This window comes from Hevea brasiliensis, chromosome 12 (assembly GCF_030052815.1).
Source record: "Hevea brasiliensis isolate MT/VB/25A 57/8 chromosome 12, ASM3005281v1, whole genome shotgun sequence".
Taxonomy (NCBI): Eukaryota; Viridiplantae; Streptophyta; class Magnoliopsida; order Malpighiales; family Euphorbiaceae; genus Hevea; species Hevea brasiliensis.
In genome coordinates this window covers 1,461,137-1,469,398 of record NC_079504.1, presented here as the reverse complement: position 1 = coordinate 1,469,398, position 8,262 = coordinate 1,461,137, and positions in this window count along the sequence as shown.

Here is an 8,262-nt window from a genome sequence, read left to right as displayed (position 1 = left end):
GAATATTAGGATAAATAAAATATTCTTAACACATTTCTAAAATTATTATTGGCTTGCAATGCTAAATCTTCTCGCCTATGTCGTCCCATATTAAGGATTTTTTTTTAAACTTTTATGAAAGTGGATAAATTTATATTTAATTATTTAAAATTAAAAAAAAAATCCTAATTTATGCTGAGAATAAAATTTTATATATTTTTAATAACATATCAATAATTATTAATTTATCGTATATATCATTATACTAATACTTCTTGTTAATACTCATAATTCAGGTATTTTTTTTCAATAATTTTAATGATGTATTTAAATTCTTAAAAAAAATTTAATTTTGTAATATAATTAAATCTTAGTTGACAAAGGAAATAAACTCTCGCTTATATCTGTTGAATTAATTTTATTTGATAATATATATTAATATTTTAATTTTCAAACTAGTTACACAAAATTTCTTGTAGTAAATTATTTGGAGGTATGTGTGTCTCAAATTCTTACAAAAAGATATAAGGATTTCTTTATTTCGAATTGTGAGTGTTAGAAACGTTTATATGGCATGTGATTTAAATGCTGTTATTAGCTTCCTTCAGGAATATATTTTTTTTTTAATAGTTGTTTTACTTGCATATATACCATAATTGTAATTTAAATGAATATAATAAATTTTCTTTTAAATATTTTCATAATTTTAATTTAGATATTTATTTTAATTTTCTTAATTTAGACCTTTGTTTTAATCTCCTTAATTTTCATAACAATTCATTTTAATTTTAAGATTTATTAATTAACTAGCATATAAATTTTTAAAATTACATATAAAAAATTTATGTTGAGTATATAAAAAAATTGATAGTAAAATTAAATATCGTAATTAATTAAGTTTAATTTGTTTCTTATTAATTAAAATAATGAAAATGTGTTTTAGAATTACATATAAACATCCAATCCACATGTTGATTATTCAACATACTACTCGAATAGCTCATTATCAATTGATTAACTTTAGTTAATTCAAAATTTATATATTTTTTTTGTTTGACTATTAAATTTGATAATCGATTAAAATTTAAAAATTTAAATTAAGTAAATCAAAATCAAGAATATTTAAATTAGCCAATTGCATCATTAACTGGCCATGAAGTCGCATAAAAAAATGGTCATTGTTTATCTTCACAATCACAAGTGTTTGACTTACTACAAAAAATATTATTATATAATTGCAGTCGTAAATTGTATTTTTTGATATTTTAAATTGAGGATTTGTGTCCGGACCGTAAAGTATTCGTGTCTAAATTTTGATTTCAATTTCCATCTGATTTGGATTCAACTTAATTTAAATTAATGTAACAATTGTTCTTTTTTTAAATATCAATTTCAACCTAACCAATTTGGTTTCAATTTAATATAATAAAAATATAAAAAATAATTCAATTCCAATTTAAGTATTTAAATTTCTTAAAGGATGGCAATTATTAAATTTGATCCAACCGGTTTCAGATTTGATTAATTTTTTTCAATTTTAATATTATGCAGGGTGAGGATGGGGAGAGCTTTTTCCATCTAAATTCTCATAATCTGTCCATATAATGATATATTATTTTTTTATTTAAAAATAACTTATTTGTGTATTTAAATGTTATATAATTTTAATAAAAAAAATATATATATATTAATAAAATTACTTTCAAAATTTATATTTTTAATTTATAATTTATTTTAATAACTAAATTTTTATTATCTAATAATAATTAAAATAAAAAATAAAAAAATAAATTATCATAGAAAATTCATTCGTCTTGCTTTCTAGGAAAATTTTATCATCCTAATATCAAATTCTCGTAAGGCGGCACCTTCGATCTATTTCATTATCATTCTTAAATTTTAAATTAATTTTAATTTAATTATGAGTAAAATTATAATCAAATCTGCTGTATAATATTAAAAACTTAACGAGTAAATAAATAAGAAAAAATCATGAAAATTGCTGAAAAGTATTATGTTTTGAAACTCAAGTCACCTTGATAGTATTGCAAAAACTTTGAAGTTGTCTTTGAGGATGATATCCAATCTAAACTTTTATTTTCATTGTTTTATTTACTTTTTATCAAATTAAAAAATAATTATTATATAATTCAAAAAAAAATCATTAAAAACATTAGGTGAAATTTTATATTAAGATCCATTCCTTCCATATCCTTCTAGTTAATTCTGACGCCAACATTAACCAAACCCACTATGATATCTGCCTTTAATTTTTAATTATTATGTTCTTAGTTTTGATGATGGTTGTTTGCCGTTATCTTCCTTTAATAATAGATTTGAATGTGTAGAGTAGGTCTAGATTTCAATAACAATAATTTCAATTTGTCATATTATTAAAAAAAATACTTATTAAGTCCAACGAAAAAAAAATACTTATTAAAGAAAAAAAAAACTACTTTTAAGAAAAGCCAAAATTGCAATGATTTTAGATAATATAATAAGAGTTTATGTAATTTATTATGTGGAAATTGCAATTAGTTTGTATATAAAAGTAACTTTAAATGTATCTCAATCATTTACTTAATTCAAAATCAAATGTCAAAATAGTAAACTAATGAGCAATTTTAACTTAATTATACTTTAATTAATACTGTAATTTACTACATGTGTTTTCATATTAATTATGATTATGGTATATGCAAGGTTAATAGAATTAAAATTATTAATTATAAACTGAAGGAAATTTGAAAATTTTCTATCATTATTATTAATAAAGTAATTAATAATTAAGTCAATTTATTTAGACCTCTAATAATTAAGTTCATCTATATAATAATATAAAAATAAGGGTAAATATAATTTAGTCCTTAAAAATTGATAAAGTCTATAATTTAATTTTGTATTCTCATAATCAAACAATTTAATCATTAAGATTTGATAAACTTACAATTTAGTCCCTACTGTTAGAATTCCGTTAAGTTATAGTTAATTTTAGTAAAAATGATTAAAATGTTTTTATCTCTATTATCAATTTAAAAATAATTTAATTCGTGAGATTTTATTTATTAGTCCCTGAATTTTTTTTATTAACAATTTAGTCCTCATATTTTCAAAATAGGATCTCAGTAAATTAAAAATTTTTAACTTAAAATTATTAAAATATATATTAATTACTTTAAGATCTTTAAAAATTTTGATCAATTATAAAATCATTCATATATTTTGTAAATTGATTTTTAAATATTATAACCATGTAAAATAAGTTTTTTGTCACAACTCGAACCCATAGGTCAGATCGGCACAAGGACCTAGGCCGGCATAAAGCCTCCAAGACCTATAGTAAGTCTTATTGTTCCAAAATCCATAACTAAGACCCAAAAACTGAAGCCTAACATATAAATAAAATAAAAATAAAATATTTTATTTTAATTCGGATCAACCTAACTTGATAATTATCGGTTACGAAAGTGAGAGGAGCCCAGCTTGACCTTATTACCACCATTTACAAGTTACTTATACATCATAAAAATTTTTGTTCAACAAAAACCAATAACTTAATTTAACACTATCTCCAACAAGATCCATAATACTACTAACACGTGTGGAGTACTAGATTACGAATGTAGAAAATAATATTACAAATAAACAACTATTAATAAACCTGTGAGGAAGAAAGCATGTTACTTCGAAAAAGGAATTCCTCCCGTATCCTGGAAAAATAAGACAAACAGGAGTGAGTGTTCGACTTATAGAGTAAGATATTGATTTTAAAAATAATTTCTATAATTATCTAATTCTAATGCATCCCTAATGATGGAAATGTAACATCGATAAGCAAATTTCACCAAATTCAAATAATACTCGCACAAATAATAATTTGGAGCACGCACACACACATATATCATATCAATAAATTACATATGGGAACTGATCTCTTATATAACTCTCTTAGTCCAAAGCCTACCAGTAAGATCAACTCATAGCCATACTCACCCTGACTTTCTCAAAAAGGACCTGGCCCCAAGCGAGACTAACTCAAGCCGATTTGCCCGTCCTACCCATATCCATCACACCACACCACACCACACGCATGCGGACACACACACATAGCTCCAAATTACCCTAAAGCGACATCCACAAACACATTTCAAACAAGAAAAAATGCAACATAGAACATGCCTAATATTTAACTGCATACATATATGTACAAGTAATGCATGAGCATGCCTGAAATATAATAATATTGAAATTATAAACAATATCAATACCTACTCACAGATCGTCGGAGATTATTATGGCGGCTGAGTGTGGGAACGATGGCTGACCCTGTTCACCTAAACATTATATTAAAAATTTTATCAATATTTATTTAAAACAAAATTTTAAAAAATCAAGGGACAATCATAAATTTCACTGAAAATCCGACTGAATTTTCCCTATACCTATGATTTACCCAACCTGCTAAAAGATCTAAATAACACTTCTAAATCTCAAATTTCCACAATCACATCTCATTAACATCATATGACTCGTCCTAAGCCCTCCAAAATAGTAAAAAAATATATAGTTACACATAAAATAATTATTTAAAAATTTGGGATGCTACATTCTTCCTCTCTTATAAAAAAATTCATCCTCGAATTTTTAAATAAACTGGGGATAGGTGCAAGCATTTACTTCTCAAACTATGCAGAGATGGTTAAAATATTTTATCCTTCAAACTTTTCGTATGCTATAGATCACATCCTACTACTCTTTGACTCTACTGTAGTGTCCTAACTATTATCATTATTTCGTAGTGAAACTCTTACCTTTATTACTCATCCTTTTTCTAACATCTCTACTACCCACTTTACCTCTGTTGTGCTTGACTTGATATCTCATAACTTTTATCAACTTTGGTGTTTACCTCTCTTTCATTGCGCCCTAATGTGTCTCTTTTTGTTTTCAATCCCTATTCCTCAATTTTAACAATTTCTTCTCCCCAAAGACATGACCTATATCTCTTATCCTATAGTATCCTGTGAGATGTTTTTCTGTAACACCTATCATAGGCATCTTGTTCGAAATCCTTCTTGTTCTATGACCTCAATGGTCAACACCTATGTATCTTCTCACTCCCATGATACTTCGAATTTCCAATCTACTTTGTGTCATTACTAAGGTCCTTAATCCAACTCCTATCAATCTTATGTAACTAGTCATGTAAAGTTCCATCCAAGTGCCAAGCGTACCCTACACCATCTATCAACATTGAAAAGTGAACTGGATCTCTTCTCCTCTATGATACAAGTTTTGTATTACCTGACAACCCAGTTAATGCGAATTTATCATTTTCCATTTCCTCTCTATAATGGAAGTATCTTGACTTGTTCTTAAAGTTTCCTATTATGTGGCATACTTATGATACATTGGCATGTAGATCTAGGCTCCACTACTCTTTTAATCTATCATCTCATTTTAACTTGTTTTAAACATCCCTTTGTGTGTCCCTAACATATTTATTCCTTCTGATTCTCATCATTGTGACCAACTCTACCGAGCTTTTCTTCTGTCCTTTGAATCTTATCCATTTTCTTTTTTTGTTTCTGCTATTGTTGACATTTCTCCAGCCTACTGTACTTATTCTTTAATCTTTGTCCGGTCTCACCCTTGTACTTTTTCCTTTAAGGATATCCATCCCATCATCAACTTTAACCTTCTTTTAATTTCTTAGTCCTATATTATTTACTAGTTTCATTACTTCTTGAATTCTAACCTTACGATTGGCTCCTACTAGTACATCCTTCACATTATGTGACACTTATAATTGACCATAGAAATTTCTTCTTGTATCTCCTTTCCCAACTTGACCATTTAACATTATCATCCTCTATTATCCTTTATAGGAAATTGCTCATCATGATTAGCTAGAGCCCTTGAAACTATAAGTCCTACCCGAACTAACATAGTTGTTATGAATATAATAAAAACTTTTTTTTAATATTTTCATAATTTTAATTTAGATATTTATTTTAATTTTCTTAATTTAGACCTTTATCTTAATCTCCTTAATTTTCATAACAATTCATTTTAATTTTAAGATTTGTTAATTAACTAGCATATAAATTTTTAAAATTACATATAAAGAATTTATGTTGCAAGTAAATACAACGAGTATATAAAAAAATTTGATGGTAAAATTAAATATTTTCATAATTTTAATTTAGATATTTATTTTAATATTCTTAATTTAGACCTTTATAAAATATGTTTTAAAATTACATATAAACATCCTATCCACATGTTGATTATTCAACATACTACTCGAATAGCTCATCATCAATTGATTAACTTTGTTTAATTCAAAATTTATATATATTTTTTTTGTTTGACTATTAAATTTAGTTAATTGATTAAAATTTAAAAATTTAAATTAAGTAAATCAAAATCAAGAATATTTAAATTAGCCAATTGCATCATTAACTGGCCATGAAGTCGCATAAAAAAATGGTCATTGTTTATCTTCACAACCACAAGTATCTGACTTATTACAAAAACTATTATTATATAATTGCTGTCGTAAAGTATATTTTTCGATATTTTAAATGGAGGATTTGTGTGCGGACCACAAGATATTCGTGTCTAAATTTTGATTTCAATTTCCATCTGATTTGGATTCAACTTAATTTACATTGATGCAACAATTGTTCCTTTTTCAAATATCAATTTCAACCTAACCAATTTGGTTTCAATTTAATTTAATGAAAATATTAATTACGTTTGAAACTTCTATTTTCAATTTATATTTTTTTTAATAAATAAAATTATATTATATAATAATAAATTAAAATAAAAAAAAAATAAATTATGGCTGAAAATCCACTCGTCTTGCTTTTTAGGAAAAAGTTCTCATCCCAATCTCAGTTTCTTATAGGACAAAACTCTAGAGCTATTTCGTTATCATTTTTAAATTTCAGACTAATTTTAATTTAATTATGAGTGGAATTATAACCAAATTTGTTGTATAATATTAAAAACTCTAGCAAGGAAATAGATAAGAAAAAACATAAAAGTTGCTGAAAAGTATTATGTTTTGAAACTCAAGTCACTTTGAAGTTGTCTTTGAGGATGAAATCCAATCTAAACTTTTACTTTCATTTTTTTTTTTAACTTTTTATCAAATTAAAAAATAATTATTATATAATTCAAAAAAAAAAAATCATTAAAAACAATAGGTGAAATTTTATATTAACATCCATTCCTTCCATATACTAGCAGTTAATTCTGACGCCAACCTTAACCAAATCCACTATGATATCTGCCTTTAATTTTTAATTATTATATTCTTAGTTTTGATGACGAATGTTTACCCTTATGTTCCTTTAATGATAGATTTCAATGTGTAGAGTAGGTCTAGATTTCAATAATAATAATACCAATTTGTCCTATTATTAAAAAAAAATACTTGTTAAAGAAAAAAAAAAACTACTTTCAAGAAAAGCCAAAATTGCAATGGTTTTGGATAATATAATAAGAGTTTATGTAATTTATTATGTAGATAATTGCAATTAGATTGTATATAAAAGTAACTTTAAATGTATCTCAATCATTTAATTAATTCAAAATCAAATGTCAAAATAGTAAACTAATGAACAATTTTAACTTAATTATACTTTAATTAATACTGTAATTTACTACATGTGTTTTCATATTAATTATGATTATGGTATATGCAAGGTTAAAAGAATTAAAATTATTAATTATAAATTGAAGGAAATTTGAAAATTTTTTGTCATTATTATTAATAAAGTAATTAATAATTAAGTCAATTTATTTAGACCTCTAATAATTAAGTTCATCTATATAATAACATAAAAATAAGGGTAAATATAATCTAGTCTTTAAAAATTGATAAAGTCTATAATTTAATTTTGTATATTCATAATTAAACAATTTAATCATTAAGATTTAATAAATTTATAATTTAATTCCTACTGTTAAAATTTTGTTAAGTTATAGTTACTTTTAGTAATAATGGTTAAAATACTTTTATCTCTATTATCAATATAAAATTAATTTAGTTCATAAAATTTTATTTATTAATTTTTAAAATTTTTTATTAATAATTTAATCTCCATATTTTTAAAATAAGATCCCATTAAATTAAAAATTTTTAACTTTAAAATATTAAAATATATATTAATTACTTTAAAATCTTTAAAAATTTTGATCAATTATAAAATTATCTATATATTTTATAAATTAATTCTTAAAAATTATAATTATGTATAAATAAGTTTT